Below are 21,197 nucleotides of genomic sequence, written 5' to 3' on the forward strand. Positions count from 1 at the left end.
AGTTAACTAATCAATAACTAATATAGACTTTCACGTGGCTAGTAACCAACTGGAGAAACAGTTTACACAACAACTGACAAAGTGATACAGATATTCACACAGTTTAGTCACTATCCAATATATTTAGTGAGACACTATAAATAAGTCAAGTAAACAGTCAATCACACTGCTACTAAATCCTCCATCCAGATATTTATATTTATATATCCACTCATTCTTCAATGCAAATTGCTATATATATAATACATATTTAAATAACGAACCAAACCACATTCACTGGATGATGTCATCAGTGATGTCATCAGTGATGTAATTTGAGATGTCATCAGTGATGTCACTGACCATGTCATAAATGATGTAATATGTGACATCATCAGCAGTGGACTGCGGGCGCGCGAGATGTAGTTAGTACAACTAACTATATCAGAGGAATTTCAATGGTTTTGTACGAGTGAAATGTCCAGCTAACTATACCACCCCTAAAACCTATGGTTTTTTCAGTGAATTTCTAACGTTTTTTAAATGCTAATTCCTAACTATACCAGGCCTGAAACCTATGTTTTTTTCATTGAATATATGTATTACTCAAGAACACCTCATTTACTCAATAAAGAGACGGAACCGCCACTACGTTGGTTCTCACTCTGGCTTCATTTATCAGAGTGTTACAATTATCTACGCGTTTCGGCTGCTGCCTGCAGCCTTGTTCACGATTATATATATAATGCTTCAGCCACTTGACAGGCGGGTCCCTCAAGCGTGCCAGGGGCCAGCCAGCAAATTATACACCAAACAATTTCTGCACATACTAGAAACCAGAAGAACACAGCAGGAATACCAGGAAGCGGTTGTTTATGGAAAGCAGGGTCGGCATGACGCGTTTCGGGGGATTGCCTTAATCATATGCCATAGTCACCAGTGTTCTGCATCGGTCCGCCTTTAAACTTAACAATCGTGCTCCCGATTGGTGGGAGTCCAGCTGTGCCAAATTAGGTGATGCGTCATGGCAGCCCACATCGGCGGACTGCAAGTCCCAGAAAGCACCATCTTGGCTGTCTGGGAGGCGTCTTCACTGGACACATTGAAACTCATGGTGAGTGCTGATAACGTTAAAAGCATGAATACGTGCAGTTAAGATTGTTCAGGTGCACACTCACCCAGTAATAACAAGGTAACCATCAGCATTAACTTGTAACTGCCACCAACTTCCGACAACACGGCTCAAACCCGTCATTGATTTATAAGGTTGACTATTGCTTCATGTGATGACATGTACACGTTGTAGTTTATAAACAGTTACAAAACTTACTATTGTTTATACTTTCAGAATTAAAGTCCCCTGAAGAAGGGCAGAGCCCGAAATGCATTGGGCAGAATACAAGTGAAAGAAAATGAAATATATGAATTACCATGTACTATGAAAATAATAGCATGGGATCCACATAAAAGGATATTAAACAATCGTGTAAAAGCAAGTTCAAGACTTCAGCATGAAATTTTATTAAAATGTATTAAAATGTTTTTGAAATTGTATTCGAGGAGTGCCTAATTGGAGACGTTACTCCCACGGGAGATAACACTCGTACGTTCATCCCCTAGGAATAGACAGCAGTAAGTGCAGGTTGGATTGAAGGGGGCCAGGTCTCCAGAAACGACAGTCAGTCTCTGTGAGCAGGGAAAATCCTCATCTCTTCTGGTGCGAAAGCAAATGAAGCCCTAATGCCATTGGGCCTGATATCTTTAGGTTGTTCAGCACACAATTGTGGAAGTGAGCTGCTCGTTTTATGAGCATCCATTAATTGTGTCTCTCAGTAAAGGGGCCCTTGCATTATCCATTATGAATAGTGTACATCCAAGTGTGACAATCACAAACTTTTGTCACATTTATTAGTATATTGACTTTATCATATTTGATAACTTTGTTGACCTGGAGGTACAGCTGCGCATTAGAAATAGTCCTGTTGACGGAACAAATTGTGCCCTCATTCTCAGTTAAGGGATTTGAAAATGAAATATTTTAATAGAGCCACCATGGTGGATCAGCAAGTTATTTGTTCACTTATGATTGTTAAGGGGTAGACCATTAAGAGTAACCCCTGCTATGTATAGCACTTTAAAATACAATTCAGTGATATGTGCTTTGTAATAAATAGGGTTATTATTCTTTTATAGAAAACATCACTGTATTATTCATATCCGTGAAATATGTTGTAATGTATTGTAACTGCATTTATACAGCACCCCTGATGAGGCACCAACATGGCATTAGTGGACGAGAAAAACGCTGCATCATGGGGGCTTGCTTAGCTCGAAGAGTGTTGAATTGTGGTTTGTGGTAGGTGGTGTGAGACAATGGGTTCTGCCCATCTAATACACTCAGATTTTTTGCTTTTTGATCATCTGGTTTTTTGACCTTTTACTGTGAGTGAGCTTCATATAAACAAACAGTAAATGGACGGCACATGTTTACCGCCAGCATCTGCCTTTTATAATAAGGCTGTTGTGACGCAGCAGCAAGGGTAAGATCCAATTGGCTGGTTACATGGGAACATGTGTGCACAAGTTTGAGTGCTGTGCGTTGGAGGCTCCTGTCGTGCACAGCCCAGTAGCGGCGCACAGGTAGCCTGGTGCAGAGGGAACTCTGCAGGATTTGATATTGACAAGGGGTGTGCCATATAATGTTAGTGTACACTCATGGGGAAAGTTAGTGTGGTTTACTGTGTTGTCTGAAGTGGCACTCCATTATACACCTCTGGGGAACTTAGAGTGCAGTTTTGCTTCCCTTTGGCCGACAAAGTTGTAAGTTTTAAGTGGGACTTAGACTCTGACAACAGTTGTGGATTCAGATAACTTGTTTATTCACATAAATAAAATAATCTGTTAATCTTCTCATCATCTTGTTTCCTTCTTCTAGATGCTGTTGAGGTGCAGCTACCGGCAGGGAGTCACCCTCGAACAAAAGAAAATCCGGGGGAAAGTTCTTCACATCCTCTGTTTCTTAAATAGTCAGAAAAAAGGGGGTGGGGAATTTGTGAAAAGGTCCCTGGTAACCGCAGTTAACACCCTTGCGTTTAATAACAAACAATTGGAAAGGAAAATAAATTATATAGAAATCCAGTTTCTGACATTAGATTTCTTAGGGTTAACACTTCCATAACGTGATTCTGATTTTCTGCCCATTACAAAGAGCAGAGATAGACCGAGAGTTCATTCTCAACCAATTTATGCAGAACAGAAAAAAACGAAGAGAAAAGAAACTCCGATAATTTCACCAGCTCCCTTGCGACCCTCCTGTTTCCTTTCTTCCCAGTATTTCTCCAGAAACGTGGCTGGGTTATACACTCTGCCGTGGGCTTCTCTGTGGCATCCCGTCTCTCTCCCAAAGTAATGGTGCTCATTCGGAGGAGTCTTCATTGTCTTTTGGTTGTTCCTCGTAGTTGTTTCAATTTACCCTTGGTACAATGTGGCGGGGCTTGCTGAGTCAGTTGGGATACAACTGACTTCGCGAGGCAAGAACCAGGTGGGTCATGGCTCAGGTATCTTCTCCCGAGTTTGGCATTCCTTCTCACTCGTTTTCCAGACGCACTCCACTTACAGGTCTTTCTCGTTTGGATCCATGTCATAGTTCAGAAAAGGGCTGGACTCTTCTTTTACTGGCTCTATTTTCCCCACGTGATCATCTGTCAGTTTGTTTCTTGAGCTTTTTGAGAGGCTGTGAGGATGAAAAGGAAGGATCCTGTGAGGACTAATCCAAGACGACATGCCAAGATATGTCGTCTTCTCCTAGGTCGTGCAAGGAGTCTACCTGACAAGAGCCTAGTATCCATCGAACTGGAGTGGAATCTGTATGCCAAACTCAAATATTAGAGTTCCAAGAAGATATCTGTACAGCTTATGGGTCATCCAGGATTATCATATTTCTCTAGCTCAGCTCAAGATCGGAGCAGAGGCCTTTTTTCAACTTGCTGTGGCAAGTTAATGACATTTCTCTCCAACAGCAGGAACAAAGGCCTCCCAACACAATGCCTGACTGCTCATGCCAAGCTACCAAGTGTGTGAGCATGGGTTATCTTAGATGTGTGACTTCCTTGCACTGACTAAAGTGTCCCTACTTTGACAGGGTGCAAACCCCATTTTGAACAACTGCCATTTGTAAACAGAAGCCATTCAGGCATTTTCTGGGACACACTCTTCAGAGTTTTCATCAAGTAAGAGCCAGAGGCCGATTTCCATGTTTTGTGCCCTTGGCACAAGTGGTATATTTCTTCCCTAGATGGAGGGTTCCCCTCACTGTCTTCCTTTAACATGCATAATCTTTCTTCCATAAGTTTTTTGTTTTGGCTAGGTATTTCCCATGCAACCTTGAAAAGCTGAAAATATCTCTTTATTTCCCAAGCTCATATACGCCATCAGCTTAAACCTGATGGTAAGGGTTTTCGCCAACAATTTTTAGCCATGCACAGTGGTGCCCAGTTTTGGCATTTGAATCGATGGCCAAAATCATGTTTCATTTGCCATCACCAACGGGTTCAGGTAGAAACAGCTCTTGCATTAGCCTTCTTGATGGCAAAATAGATTTAGGATCAAACTATCACAGCTGCATTCTTCTCTACTAGCACACTTTCCACATTCAATACGGTGACCAGTGGTTTGGTTCATGAGGTTTATTTATTTATTTATTTATTTAAAGGGTTTTATATAGCACTGGCTAGACCCAAGGGCATCAGAGTGCTTTACAGGGGATGGAAGTGGAAACAAATTGCAATATTACATTAGTACGAAAAGGAAAAGCGTGAGAAAATGAGCAAAATTTTAAGAACAATAAATACATAGACAAGCAAATAAGAAATACATTTAGTCCATAACCAGGATTTGGATAGTTGTGCGAGCGTGGGTGACCAAGAATGGTGGGGGGAAAGTATGGAGGTAGGGTGGAACCGAGGAGGGAGATGGGAGAGGAGATAGCATGTAGGAGTGGGCAGTGATTATATGAGAACAAGTAGAAGGAGGGTGGAAGTATATGAGAGGGAGAGAGGCGGGGGAGGTAAGTCGGGTATAATGTGGTGAGAAACAAAGCACCATCATGGGCAGGTTGTGGGACCCAGTAAGGTGGCAAGATTATTGACCCCAGTATTTGTAGAGAAGGTGTTGCTTGAGATCTTTTTTTAAGCTGAAGTATGAGGGGTTGCAATGTTAATCTTTGGGGAGTGAGTTCCAGATATTAGGCGCATTACCGGAGAAAGAGCACGACTGGATAGATTTCTTGTTGACCAAGGCAGGTACCAGTATGAGAGTGTTGGTGCACCTCATTTCTATAGAGCAGCCCGCTTTGTGAAGTTTTTGTGAGAGATACAGTGGGGTTTGAAGATGCAAGGCTTTATGCGCAATGCACGCGTTCTTGTAGGTGGATCTGCCTTCAATGGGAAGCAATTGGAGATCTTTAAAGATGGGGGAGATGTGATCAAACCCTTGCAATCAGAAAGAAGCCTGGCCGCGAGGTTAAGGACAGACTTGATTGGGTCTAGGTGGACTTTAGGTGTTCCAGAGAGCATGGCGTTACCATAGTCCAATCTGGAGAGTATTAATGATTGAACAACAGATTTAAAGTCATCAGCAGGAATGAAGGGTTTGATTTTCTTGAGGTGATAAAGGGAAAAGAGGGCGCCTTTAGCTGCTTTTTTATGTGGGGAGAAAGGCTGATGTTTTGGTCAATGCTTATTCCGAGAGATTTAACTGAGCTAGAGGCGGACAAGGAGCAGTTGAGAGCATTAAGGTAAGAGATCCAATGTTGAATAGGGAGCCGGTTGTTTTTAGGGGCAAAGAGAATGACTTCTGTTTTTTTAGGGTTGAGTTTCAGGTGATTGTGATGGAACCATTGTTGAATCTTAGTCAGTGTGTCATTGAGGTGCAGAATGTCTGCATGGGATTTGATTTTATAGTAAAGTTGGGTATCGTCCGCATAGAGGTGATAGTTGATTCCTGCTTGCTTTAGAATGAGGGTGAGGGGCTCCATAAAGAGGTTAAATAGAGAAGGAGAGAGAATAGACCCTGGGGGAACACCCAAGGAAACGGGCATAGTTTTAGAGAGGCAATTGCTGATTTTAATGTGTTGGGTTCTGTACTGAAAGAAGGAGGTGAACCATTCGAGAACAGGACAATTCAAGCCAAACCGATCTTTGAGGGTGTTGAGTAAGGCAGAGTGGTTGACAGTATCGAAAGCAGCAGAGAGGTCAAGAAGAATGAGAAGGGATGCTTCCCCCTTGTCGAGGGAGTGATGGATATCATCTACAATGTTGAGCAACGCATTTTCCGTACTACAACCCTTTCAAAAGCCTGACTGTAAAGTGTGCAAAAGGCTAAATGAGTCAATGTGCTTGTCCAGTTGGAGGAAGGCGCATTTTTCAAGGTCCTTGGATAGAAGAGGAAGATTAGAGATCGGACGCAAATTGTTAAGGTAGTTAGGATCAGCAGAAGCATTTTTGAGGATGGGAGAGATTTCACCCAGCTGGAGGGAAACAGGGACACAACCAGAGGCCAAGGAGGAGTTGATGATGGTAGTCCAATAAGGTGCAATGATATGCTTTAAATCTTGAACAAGCTGGTTGGAGGGTTTAAGCTTAGTGATGATGTTGAGGACTTCTCGCTAGGTGACTGGGCTAAAGTAAAGCCAAGATGCGTTCTTTTTTAGCTGTGGGCTGGTAAGGAAATGTTCCTGGGGGCGATGGTGTGCGGGAGAAGAACAGTCAGGAGGGGGCAAAGGTGTAAGAGAAGACTTGGATGGGAGGACCTAGAGGGGAGAAGAGCTCTGTGGGGGGGAGTTAAAGCAAAGGAGAGATAAATCTTGGCAATTTTCTCACAAAAGAAGTTTGCAATTTCTTCACATCTTTTGGTAGAGGCAATCAAATTTTGGGGGGGCAGAAGCTGTTTGATTTTTGATATTGCTGAATAGTTCCCTAGGTCTATTCTTAGCTCAGTCAAGTTTAGCGTGGAAAAAGGAGGCCTCAGTGAGCTCTGGGTTGGACTACCACTCTCAGTGATGCCTCTGCTGCCCCTCCTTTTTGGTTGTGGCTTCATTCTGACTTGCCTCTATCATTTATGACTTGTACCAAGAATAAAGGGCACTAAAACGGGGATTCATGCCACTTGTTAACAATGTTCCTTTTCTGTACCTTTCTTTGGTTCCCACCGTCTGCTCTTTGGAGTTATTCTGTGTCAGTCTCATCTTGGTGGTTGATTGAGTCAGGGAGATCCCCAATGAGGCCCACCACATTGTGAATTGCCATCTTGGTTTCTGGGTTCTCTGATCATAGGTTGTTGTACCTCTAAGGCTCCAGTGTGTAGGATTCCATCTTGGCTCTCCATGAGGATAACGTCTACATTAATGTATATTTTTATCCATACTTCCACTCCCAGTTCAGGTATCTTTACATATTTCTCTTTTCATTGATTCATTTCAATTCTCTTTCTGTGGGGAACTGAAAATATTTTTTTGGGATGCTGCTTACTTCATGACATATTTCCTCTGTCTTTCTTGATCCTGACGTGTTATTAAGCTATTCACATATGATAAGATAGTCATATTCTCCCAGTGTAGATTTGGTTTTAAGAAAATTGACAAGTCCTAATAATTTCCTTAGTTGTAGTTATGGCTTCCCTGCACCAGCGGAGCCCATGCTGTATTGAAATACTACTCTGATAACTATATGGTGGCGAATTGGAAAAAGGAATATGCAGAGCAAAACAGCTTAAATGCTGAATGGCATCAACTGAAACAGAGTATAGATGTAAAAGCTTGAAGAGGATTACCAGAGAAGGAAAAGGCCATGTATGGCATTGAGACAAAGGCAGAGGATAAACGGAATAGCATTTCAGTCACTGAAGCATTGTAGAATTAGATCAGTTTGAATATAATGAGTGATAAGCTATTTAAGCAGCAGCGGTTTCTGTCTAAGGGCGTTGGGGCTCCACACCCTTTCCATTTACAGTAAAAACATCACAACCATAGCAATGCTAAGAAACTGTTTTGATGCAGTCCAGTTGTTAGAACTTGGAGCACTGTCTGCCCCACTCACTGGGTTGTTGCATGGAATGTCATGGAAGTGGAGGAAGACGTGACCCATAGCGTTGGTCTCCCGGGGAGGGCCAAGGATTTGCCGAGCTGACAATCTCACAGCTCTTAGGCCTGTTAGGTCCTCAGCTCGGCAAAGACTGAGCATCCAGGCCTAGTCTCCACCCCCTAATGAAGTGGGGGTAATGTTAGCCACTGGCGTTTCAGATTGAAGCCCTGTAGCATTAAGCCTCGATGTCAATCAGGGAGTGGAGAGTATTGTCACCCCACCCTGTGACGAGTTGGGAAAGGGTGTGGTACTAGACTGGCTCCAGGAGAGATTCAAGAAATCGAGTCTGCACAGACTCGAGTCGACTGTGGTGTGACTGCAACACACTGCATGCGTGCGTTGAAACTCAACGCAATTTTTAGCTCCTTTGTGCTGAAGCGTTGTTCACATGATCGTTAATTTCATTTCATTTATGGCAGCAGTAGTGCCGTCAGTGTACTTGGACACAGGTGCAACACTGTAGGTTAATGTGGTAACTCCACTCCGACTCATCAACTTCGTGTCTGCGAGTGTGAAGGAGTCCTGCTGCTGGCCTTGCGATAGTCAGTCCGCCTAGAGCTGAGTGAGAGTCCTATGCAGAGACAAGCGAAGCGAGCCTAATGAATGTGCCCTGCTTCTTTCACTTTCACCAGCATGTGTGAGGCACAACCTTGGGCTCTCATGCATATTTCAAAGAGGTCCCAACTATAGTTCTCAAGTTGTAAATTATAAATATAGTCTAACGTTCTTGAATCTTGCGGGCATGATTTGGGACATGGCGAAGCCACCGAAGAGGTGAGAGCAGCTGCACTGGTTGCAGGGTTAGTGTAATACAGCCCAGTGAGACTGTAGGGACCAGGGAGAGGTGCCCAGACCAGGAGGACAATACAGCCCAACCTGGTCTGGTTAAATGCAGCTGCACAGACACTGGAGGGAGAAGAGAGTGTACCTCATATGGGCCCAGCTGCCTGGAGGTGTGAAAAGAGATTCCATGCCCAGCAGGAGATGATTCTAGATGGAGCTAAGTGAGAGGGCTGCACACAGACAAGCCTAATAATGAACGTTCCCTGCCTCCTTCGCTTGCACGTAAGAGGCATAACCTTAGGCTCTCATGTATGATGTTTAAAAACTGCCCTGACTTCTATAGTTCCCATCTATACAAATGAGGTTTAGAATCTTAAGTCATTGGGGCATGAAGGACACACTGAAGAGGCAAGAGCAGCTGGTGGCGTAGTGGACTAATGCATCCACTTTAGGGGCCTGTGTTTTACCTCATGGTCACAGGTACAAATCCTGGAGGGTTCACTCTCACTCAGACTTTCATCCTACTGAGGTTGATAAAATTAGTTGAATCCAAAAGGAACCGGGAGCTTTTGATGAGGTCCTTCACAGTGATCCAGAAGGATACGTAAAACAACAGAATGTGCAGTTCCTAGCGGTGGAAGGAGAAAACAGGTCTCTTATTGAATGCCCTCACACACCCAGAAGGATGTCATGCTTCATCATTGGGCTGTGCGCCTCGTCGGGCCGGCGCTGCAATGTCTGACAGGCTCCCGCGATGGGGCTCTCTGCTGGAGATCTTTTAAGAGACAGCCGTAAGGTGTGTGAGGGTGAGTGGTCAAGGTAGTGTGTGAGCGTTAGTGGTGATTTTTAAAATAGGTTTAGCACTGCCCAGGGGAATTAATTTTATTCACGGGGTGTGCTAACCTAATTAAAATGTGTGAGCCCTGTATGGAGTAGCAATGATCCCACATGTTTCTTGCCTACTGCGCCTAGCGGGTCACTCAGCAATTCTTCAGGACCAATATCTAAGAAGTGAATACTCAAGAACTCTAACACTACTACAAGGCCGGTGCTGAATACTGTCGAGGTCACCAACGTTGTTAATAGAAAATCCAGGGGGGAGGACCCGGATTGAAGAGATCCCCAATCTTGGGGTCGCGTGCGTACGGGGTAGTCTTTATGAGCACTATGTTGCTCACTATGGAGGGGGCGCGCAACTAGCGATGCTCGTGCCCTTTGCTCAGGCTCCAGTAATAAAATTAGTACCATAGAGTTGGGTAACAATAAACATCTGTTATACAGCAACAAGATGCGCAGGGTTGAATGTGCGCTTTGCAAATACACATTATGTTATGTTAGGGACCGTTTAAATGGCAAAAGAGATCTCTTTTTTTTTTTTTTTACAGACTGACATGTATTCACAAACTTCTTGACAGCTGCACACATCCCTAAAGAAGGAAGTCAGGCTTGCCTACTATGCCTACTAAGCTAGGCCTATGAAAGATATTCCTTTTTGGTCAGCTATTTTTCTCATTTTTCTTAATGATGATTTGCACAGAAAATGGGGACTAACCTCCCAAACAAATGTCTGACCCCTGCGACCCCCCCACCACCACACCCAGCCTCACCATTCACAAACCTCACGAGCCGCCACTGTATTTAAGCAAAGCATAGAATCAAAAGAAGTCAAGATTAATTCAGAGAGATACAAAGAGAATCTGGTTGAGATTCACTGAACGTTTGCAGGGGCAATCAATCAATCAACATTTGTAAAGCGCTGAACAGTAACACCTAGGTAGCGGTGTGATAAAGGCCCCCAAGCTCCAGGGGGCCCCTTGAGCACCCTGCAGTAGCCCAAGCGCTCCTGAGCGAGTCCAGAGGGGGGCCCCTCCATGTAATTTTCAGGTTGGCCCCTCAAGTTTTGTTACACCACTGCTCCTAAGGGTATCTGGGTGCTGAGGATGCTGTGTCTCCATCGAAAAGTCAGGTCTTAAGGCTGTTTCTGAAGTCTGCCAGGGAGGGTGCCCTTCGGAGGTGGAATGGCAAGACGTTCCAGGTCTTGGTGGCAATGTAGGAGAAGGCGCAGCCGCCACTGCGGATGCAAGCAAGTGAGGAGGAACGCAGGTGCCTGGAAGGTTGATGGAATTTCAGTTGATGGTTGATGTAGGATGGTCCTTGATTGTGGAGGGCTTTGAAGGCATGTGTATGGATCTTGAATAGGCATCTCTTCTGGATGGTGAGCCAGTGGAAGTTTCTGAGGTGGAGGGTGATGTGTGACTGTTTCGGAAGGTCCAAGATGAGTCTGGCTGCCACGTTCTGTATGGTCTGGAATCTTCTGAGGAGCTGGGTGGAGATGCCAGCATAGACAGCATTGCTGTAGTCGAGGCGGCTGGTGAAGAGGGCCTGGGTAACGGTCTTTCTGGTGTTGATTGGGATACATCTGAAGATTCTGTGGAGCATGCAAAGAGTGAGAAGGGAGGATGAGGCGACTGCATTGATTTGCTGTTTCATGGTCAGTTGGCTGCCGAGGATGATCCCTGGGTTGCGTGCACAGTCTGTTGAAGTTGGTTCAAGTTCAGCTGGCCACCAGCTGTGGTCCCAGGCAGAGGTGTTGTTCCCGAAGTTCAGTCTGAGGCAGTTGGCTCTCATCCAGTTGGCTATGTTGGACATGGCATTGGAAAAGTTGGTCATGGTGTTGGTGGGTGTGGTGTTGGTAAGTACATTCTCTGTAGAATGGGGTGACATTAATGTTCTTTAAAACGTGGTGGAAGAACGGCAGTTGCTGCGGACTCCCTGAGTTTTGGACATGCGCTCTGCTCTTCCCCCCACCAATAGAATAAAGTTAAACTTAAACCATCAATCCGTGTACGGTGGTCACTACAATTTGGCGACGCTCTACGGAGACTTACCTGCGCCTTCCTCACCTTATGGAAAACATCTGCTGATGCTGTGAGTCACGTTGCTGTCTGAGGATCCTCCGCAGTGTTACAGTGAGGTGGGGAAAGAGCGAGTTGAGGACATTACAGTCCAATTTATGAGTACGGGAGTGGTTGAGAGCAGCGCTACTGTGGTCCTGGGCAGTATCAGTTATCCAGACACAGCTTCTGTGGATTTTGAGCTGCGCGGGGACCGAAACAGCATGTTGGTGGTCTGCGCATATGCCAAGCCCTAGCTGCTTCTTGCATCGCCTTGGCTGCGTCATTCAATTAAGATGTGGATGCCATTTTGAGGGCGTTGCTAGAGTCGGTGATACACACCCCTAATGTTGCGTGGAAAGACAAGTTGCAGTGGGAGTTTGAGAACATAAAAAATTATATATGTGCGGTGTTACCACTACAAGGTTTTGATGTCCAGGAATGTAATTTTTTGACAGTTGACACCAGTGAGAAGGGTTTAGATGTGGTGTTAATGCAAATTTCGATCTCAGGTGTGGAGAACACCGTCTCATCTGCGTCACGTGCCCTTACTTCACCTGAAGAGAGGTATTCAGTCATAGAATGAGAAATGCTGGCATGTGCAGGAAATGACTACGTTTGGACAATATTGGTGGGGAATGGAGTTAATTTTGCGGACAGATCACAGACCATTGCTTAATGTCTTGACCACTGAAGGGTTGGACAAAGCGACTCCCCGCATTGGCAGGATGTCCTTGCAATTGTTAGATTATGCGTATCAAGTAGAATACTTAACGGGAAGAAAGAATAAAGTAGCCGACTATCTTAGCAGATCCCCAGTTCAGCAAGAAAGAGTGGAATTGAACCAATGGGAAGATTACAACATAGCCAGTGTGGAATTTGAGCTTGATGCCATTTCGGGGGACAATTAGAAATCTGGATATGAGGATGACATGAATTCGAAGGAAGTGTTTAAGTATGTGTTACATGGTTAGCCGGTGAAAAGCAAGGATTCCGCATATTCTAGGATGTTATGGGAGTTGAAATAGTGGTCAGACTTTGATGCAGAGATATCACGTGGCAATATGAACTACACTTTCCACCCTTACCCCGGTATCTAGGCACCAAAGTCCAACCACCTCATACTGAGGCCCATAGAATAAAATAGTAGGGGTGCTGCTGAAATGGAATGTTTGGTGGCTGTTGAGATAAATGACGTTACAACACATACCATTACAAAGTATACTTTTACAATGTGGACTTTACAATGCAACTACCATTACAACGCATGTTTTACAATGACAACGATTACACACATGATCGTAAGGATACTTAGAAAGTGCCATTACAACGCATACCATTACCACGAATACCAATACAACGCATACCATTACAATGCACAATAATTATCTTATGGAAACAAACACAGATGTTATGGACAAAATATTAGAAAGAAAAGTTCAATATTAAAAAATTTATATATTGCGAGCTTAAAAAATATATATATATATTTTGCAAGATGTATATCACATTTTACATAAAACAGTGTACACTCAGTGAAAAAACTAGCATGTACATACAAATCAGAAGAAACTGATGTCCTTCCACTATTTCAACTATAACAACCCAGCCATCACCTACTCAAAATGGCTGCCATTCTAAAACAGAAAGTAAAAAACAACATTTTACACAGTACTTATAAAATATACATTCAGTCAGGTTGTGAATCACGCAGAAAATGCAAATCCAAAACATATTTTCTTAAACATTTTCATCGACCCTAACAAACGTATAAATTCAGCCGACCACCATTTTGTGCTCAGTGGTAGACTGACTTCCCTGGTGACCACACGCATATGGATTAGGAGGAGAAAAGAGGCAGCTTGGACTTCAAACACCACCATTTATTGAGTAAAGTAAGTGGAAGTTTTAAACGTACATAGCGAATAAGTAATCCACAAACTTAAAATTATTTTTAATAAATTCACAGAACTTGACCAAACAGACACAGCAATAAAATACTCATCTTCTATGGGAAGTAAGTGAATGTTAAAAAAAAAATCATATTTAATTTTAAGCAAAATAAATCCGCAAACAATTTTTTTTTTTCTTTCAGATACATTCCCAGACTTTGAACATACAAATACAGCTATCAAACTTAATTAAAATCTCTGAACCAATTTTTCGGTAAGTTTACGCTAAATTATTTTTATTACAAAACAAATATTATAAATTACATTTTTAAATAAATAATTTATCTTGTGGAAGGTGCTTGTCAATGGTGGGGGGCAAAATTACTATTCTAACTCCACTGGGTGGTTGCCTCAGGGAAGGTGCTGATCAGTACCGGGGTGCAAAATAACTATTGTAACTACACCGCTGCTCACCTCAGGGAAGGTGCTGATCAGTGACGGGGGCAGATGTACTATCCAAGCTCCGCCAAGTGCTTGCCTCAAGGAAGGTGCTGTTTAGCAAGAAGGGGACCCCTACAAAGCTAATAGACTTGCTATATGTAAGGAAAAGAGTTATTTATGTAAAGTGCTATAGCAAGTAAATAAATTTGTGACAAACCAGCAACTAGGTGTAAACCATGAAAACCATCATTCATAACCTCAAAAGTTAAATAAAAAAAATATTATTTTCCATACACAATTATTAATTGGAAAAATATATATGGTATTTATTTGGTCATTTTTTATCATTCATTAGATATTTTGATTTTTTTAATTATTCTTTTTTATATATATATATATTATCATTTAACATTCAAACAAGCAATATATACAAATACAATTGATACAAGCAATGCGGAAGATGGAAAACTACGCGCGTTTCGGCAATGTTGCCTTCGTCAGAAGACCGTCTATTGCTTTGAAATCTATATGGGTGCGAAAATCCTAGATTGTAAAATCCTAAGGTATGCTTGAGGTTAAGGATACTCCAAACGTAATGGGGCAGAACAGCGCCACAAAAACTTTATACCTAGCACAAAAAGAGATAAATAAAGAAAAAAGAAAGAAAACATCTATATGGATGCAAATATCCTAGACTGGAGATTTCTAAGGTAAGTTAAGGACCAAGGATACTCCGTAGGTGGTGGGGCAGGCCAATGTAATAGAGGCTTGTATATTGAAAAAATAATAATAAACTATTGAAGAGTGCTGAATAGCCACCGTATTTATATATGGTTAATCGTAACGCTTGTTCAGGTAACCATTCCGGTACAATGCCTAAACGGATATCAAAGGCACTGTATATAGATCAAGATAAGCTGTAGTTGTATCTCGATGTGGATAAAAGGTACGTGACAAAAACACGACAGGATATGGGTGCGTCAAAAGAGGTCCAACCGGGCCTGATTCTATCTCTAAACGTTCGTACAGGCGGCTCCGCGTGATGTAGACAGGATATGTCGCTCAAGGAAGGTGCTGGTCAGTGGTGGGGGACAAAATTATTATTCCAACTCCATCGGGTGGTTGCCTCAGGAAAAGTGCTGGTCAGTTATTGCTTAATGAAATGTAACCAATAAAAGGTAAAACATACGGTAATTATACTTTTTTTCACAAGTTGAATAAAATTTGTGTAAAAACCAATACAATAAATCCACCAATTAGACTGCAAACCGGCATTCTAAGTAGTTGTTGCTACAAGCCAAAGGCCTTTCACAGATAAAATAGTTCAAAAACCTAATGTTACAACCAAAACAATTCTTATTGCAAAACAAAAAGCAAAAAAACCAACATTTTGTTAAAGTCATCCAATTAAAAAAAGGCAAAAACAAGCGAAACTATCAATCATTTTTAAAACCTCAAAAAATCCACTTTTTCTTTTAGACCTACCCAACAGCACCAAGAAGGGAGAAAACGTAATCAGCAAAAACACATGAAGGAAAAATCTATACCAGCAAAAGGACAAACAAGCAAACAAAGGAACCTTACTAAGTTGAGGCAAACTACAATAACTTTATAAAATTCCTATGTTTCTTTTCACAGTAATCAACTACAAACCATAGTACGAAAACATAGCTGGCAAAATCAAAATCAAGCAATAAAATAAACATGTTCTTAGAAAACTCAATAGGCAACCAAATAACTATTAACTAGTTTTTTGTGTTTTTTAACAGGTTGTAATCAATAAAAAATTTCAAATTATGAAAGCACATAATAACTGCAATAGAAGTAAAACACGTTTTCAGAAATATCAATAGTCAAACATGTAAAAATGACAACCATTTTTGCAGGTTAAAAATTCATTAAAACCCTATAGCACAAAAACGCTTTTTTTCCCTTCTTTTACAGACATATACATAATGGCATCAGCTAAACAATCCAGCTATATTAAATTCCAAAGAGGAAATTGACTCCTAAAGCACAGTGGCTAACTTTATTGTAAGGATAAATTAACTGAGCCGAGGAGTCATTGGAGGTGTGTGCAGTATTACTTGTACCATTGCACAGGCAGAGCGGTTACTCTTGGAGACACTGTTGAAAGTACCACAGAGCATAACCACTTTGCCTCTGCACTGGAAATCGAGGCCAGAGGAAAAAACATAAATCAAATGAAAGAACTTGTGCCACCTCCAATGAACCCTGTGAAGCTGTTTTGAGAGAGATATCCCAAGACATTCCTTAGCATGTAGCAAGTTGTATGCCCACAATTCCTAATTTATGCAGAATTCTCCTAAGGAAAACACAGGCAAGCAACCCCCAACATATAACACCCCAAACATACTCTGATATCAACATTCTTCCTAAAGTAACTGCAACTAATGAAACCTTTCTTTTGCATGACAGCAAAAACCGTCAGAAAATTATATTAATCTCACACGCCATTACTTTGTAAAATAGGAGACTAGTGATATTTGGATGATGGATGTCTAAATTCACATCCTATCCATTCACCCAAATATACACTATTCATGCCTACATGAATAATACCGTAGTTCCCTTAGTGTACAGTTTACCTCCTGATAAACAAACCTCAACATACACTGAATGATTAACACTATAACCAAAATGTAGCCTGGTACCCAAATTCAGGGATGTTTTTTTCACTTTTCGCAAGCTTATTGGAGAAAAATTCAAAAAATACCCTTAGTTGATGATTACATATCAGATAGTAAACTGCAATTTGAGTTAAAGAAACTAAATGCCTTATGCTTTGTTCCTCCTGACAGTGTGGATGAATACTACACATCAGTTACTAAATCTGAGTATTTTACTGCAAATTAAGACAAATTGGATGCATTACTAAATCACTTTGAGGACACATGGATTGGCCATCTAAGCAGGTCGGGTCGCAGAAGGAAATCAAGGTTTCCTGTGTAATGGTGAAACTGCTGCACGACCTGCTTAGAGGGAGGAGCCAAGACTATTAATGCCAAAGAGGGATGGTACAACTCCTTCTACAAATCAATTGGAAAACTTAACTATAATATTTATCATTTCTTGGAAATTTTGAAGATGGAGCAAAGTTTCCAAGAAATGAGAATAGCGCAATTATTAACTGGTAATTTGAACCCACAAATTTTAAAAAGAAATGTCGGAGCAACTACTGGGACAAATTCAACATATTTTGCTGATGGTGGTTTCAGACTACCTAGACAATATTGCACACATAATACACTTCTAACTGACACTAACACCTATTCTATCTTACTTGCCTGTTTTACAAATCATTTTTAAAAATTAAATTGGCATTTTTCAAAACACTTTTCCACATTAAAGAAATGTCGGGGTTCCTACCTGGAGTTATCTTCTTTCTTCAACTCTTGGTGATTTGTAAAGTTCTACAGTTCACCAAGAGTCTTGAGCAATCCCAAAATCTAAACTCTTAAATCCATAATCCATGATGCAATCCAAATCCCGAGCAAAAGTATAGAAGGATACAGAGATTAGTACAGACATATTTTCTGGTAAAATCACTGATGCAAAATATACTGTGTAAACTAAAAAAATGCATCCCCCCAAAAATGAAGTGGTTTGGCAAAAAACACAGAAAGAAATCCATCGTGCAATCCGCTGTTCATACATTTTAAATACAACCATAAACTGGCAAGAGATTCTCGAAATCCAAAAATCCAAATTTTATCATGCAGTAAAAATCCTGATTAAAGTAATAATCCATTATAAAAAACAAAAATTAAATCATTCACACCATCCATTTGGCCCACTAAGCCATCCGTGCTCTCCAAACTTTCATGTGGTCGAACTGCCATGAATACGGTATACTATAGCCTTATAGCCCGCCGTAGCGGGTTATACCGGCTATTATAGGCCTGCTGAATCATTAAAGGCCCGATCCGAAGGCGAGGGCCTTTAAAAAAGCAGCTCGACTTTAATAGCCGGTATAGCCCTGCTACGAAAGGCTATAAGGCTATTAGAACATTCTGCCACTAGAGGGCAGAATGTTCTAACAAATTAAACAAAGCCTTCAGGGAGCGCGAGGAGATTGAAATCCCTTCAGGCTCCCTGAAGTCTTTGTTCACAGCCAGAGCTGTGGACAAAGAAACATTGGAATGTTGGAGCTCCGGGCTTATACCAGCCATTATAAGCCCGGAGCACTCCATTGTTTTCAATGGAGCTTCTAACGTTCCAATGTTCTAATTTGTTTTAAAAACACGATGCAAAAAGAATTTAAAAAAAAATTGCTTTCTTTACACTTTGGTTTAAAAGAAATCATAATCTTTCTTAAAACATATTTTTTTTTAAACCAAACGGAAAAAAAGCAATCATCCCGATGTGGGCATACAACTGCTACCTGCATAGGAATTAATATGTGGTAAAAACATGCAAAACATACATTGTAATACTTACATATATCTAAGCACTTCCCTTCTCTCTCTTTTCAATAAACTATGCCACCCAAAATGTCTCTTTAATAAATAAATTATGCCTTACCTAACCACAGCTCTTCTTTGCTTCCCATCTTGACCGCGACACTCCAACGACTGTAGAAACAGACGCACATCCGCGAATGTCAACTCTGAATGGAAAAAGGAAAAAAGAAACAATTTCTCCCATTGACTTCAGTGGAAAAGCTTTGGAAAGTACAGAAAATAAATGTAAATATACTCATTTGAAATAAAAAATATTAAAAAAATAATATATATTGAAACTTATTTTTAACAAAAAAAAAATCTCATTTTTAATTCATTGTGATATATTTTTTAAATAAATACATCTTTTTACTATTTAGGTGCCGATTCCGATCCCGTAAAACCCGGGTACGAATGGTCGTACGGAGTGTTTTTTCCGTCCGACTCGTACCCGGGAAAAACACCTTACAAACTCGCAAGTACGATTCGCACAGAAATACCATTTCCGTACGAGTCGTAAAAAACACCGACCGGCAAAAAAATACATACAAATCTGATTCTGGACGGCGCATATGCGACGTCTGGACAAAGTCAGGCAGCGTTCTACGGACCAGCAAGTACGATTCGTGCCGACGTCACTCCGCACGCAGCATTTTTTACGGGGGGCAAAAACTGCTGGGAAATTGAGGACGACGCGAAGAAGGTGCACCGGTATGCGACAGACAGCGATGGACACCAACCTACGCGTCATCCCGGCCCTCATAGCCTACCACCTCGTGTACAGAAACCGACGCAGATGCCGCAGAAGGTCTGAACAACCCCCAGGGGCAAGGGGGGGGTGTGCAAGGGGCAGGAAACATAACCCACACCCCACAAAATACTAATACATCCTGCACATTAATTACCTCCATGGTCTGGTCACTTCGGGGGGCGTGTCCACCAATCCCACGTCCCGCCACAACGGAAGTGGACATGGACGCGTACCCGTTACCACCACAATGGTGGTACGGGACGTACCCACGCCCCCCAGAGCGTGGGTACGGCCCGTACCACCATTGTAGTGGTGATGTAGGTTTACGCGTGTATGGAGCGTAGCCACGCCCCCAGAGCGGGGGTACGGTCCGTACACGCGTACCCCTATGTCACCACTACAATGGTGGTACGGCCTGTACCCACGCTCCCCAGAGTGTGGGTACGGGCGTACCACGCGTACCCCTACGTCACTGCCACAATGGTGGTACGGCCCATACCCACACTCTCCAGAGCGTGGGTACGGGCCGTACCACCATTGCAGTGGTGATGTAGGGGTACGCGTGTACGGAGCGTACCCACGACCCCAGAGCGTGGGTACGGTCCGTACACACGTACCTCTACGTCACCACTACAATGGTGGTACGGCCCATACCCACGCTCCCCAGAGTGTGGGTACGGGCCGTACCACGCGTACCCCTACGTCACCGCCTCAATGGTGGTACGGCCCGTACCCACGCTCTCCAGAGCGTGGGTACGGGCCGTACCACCATTGCAGTGGTGATGTAGGGGTACGCGTGTACGGAGCGTACCCACGCCCCCAGAGCGTGGGTACGGTCCATACACACGTACCCCTACGTCACCACTACAATGGTGGTACGGCCCGTACCCACGCTCCCGAGAGCGTGGGTATGGGCCATACCACGCGAACCCCTACGTCACCGCCACAATGGTGGGACGGCCCGTATCCACGCCCCCAGAGCGTGGGTACGGGCCGTACCATGCGTTCCCCTACAACCCAATTACATGATGGATACAAGGCGTACACATGCCACGGATGTAGGTGTACGGCTTGGTGCAGCAAATCAGCTGTAAATTGGGAGTGGTGTATGCCCAGGACAGCAGTGTACCACAGCAAGGCCGCAAGTGGGTGGGTGGGTGCAGAGGACTCCCAGCAGTGCCCAGACATATGATGGGTGGGTGCAGAGGACCCCCAGCAGTGCCCAGACATATGAGGGGTGGGTGCCTATCACTCCCAGCAGTGCCCAGACATATGAGGGGTGGGTGCAGAGAACCCCCAGCAGTGCCCAGACATATGAGGGGTGGGTGCAGAGGACCCCCAGCAGTGCCCAGACATATGAAGGGTGGGTGCCTATCACTCCCAGCAGTGCCCAGACATATGAGGGGTGTGTGCCTATCACTCCCAGCAGTGCCCCAGCAGTGCCCAGACATATGAGGGGTGAGTGCCTATCACTCCCAGCAGTGCCCAGACATATGAGGGGTGTGTGCCTATCACTCCCAGCAGTGCCCAGACATATGAGGGGTGGGTGCAGAGGACTCCCAGCAGTGCCCAGACATATGAGGGGTGGGTGCAGAAGACCCCCACCAGTGCCCAGACATATGAGGGGTGGGTGCCTAACACTCCCAGCAGTGCCCAGACATATGAGGGGTGGGTGCAGAGGACCCCCAGCAGTGCCCAGACATATGAGGGGTGTGTGCCTATCACTCCCAGCAGTGCCCCAGCAGTGCCCAGACATATGAGGGGTGGGTGCCTATCACTCCCAGCAGTGCCCAGACATATGAGAGGTGGGTGCCTAACACTCCCAGCAGTGCCCAGACATATGAGGGGTGGGTGCC

The 21,197-nt window shown here is 43.3% G+C and overlaps 1 protein-coding gene across 1 annotated transcript in view; it reads right to left on the bottom strand.

Moving 5' to 3' along the window:
- The window catches only part of LOC146785503 (uncharacterized), a 213,389-nt gene that overhangs the window by 89,576 nt on the left and 102,616 nt on the right, over positions 1–21,197 (bottom strand). Inside the window, exons 4-5 of the transcript XR_014970426.1 lie at positions 18,673–18,757; positions 17,518–17,604 (exon numbers count right to left, since the gene is read on the bottom strand). The gene's annotated coding sequence lies outside the window, so the exon portion shown is untranslated. The remainder of the gene's footprint in view (positions 1–17,517; positions 17,605–18,672; positions 18,758–21,197) is intronic.

The sequence above is a fragment of the Triturus cristatus genome, chromosome 11 (assembly GCF_964204655.1).
Source record: "Triturus cristatus chromosome 11, aTriCri1.1, whole genome shotgun sequence".
Taxonomy (NCBI): domain Eukaryota; kingdom Metazoa; phylum Chordata; class Amphibia; order Caudata; family Salamandridae; genus Triturus; species Triturus cristatus.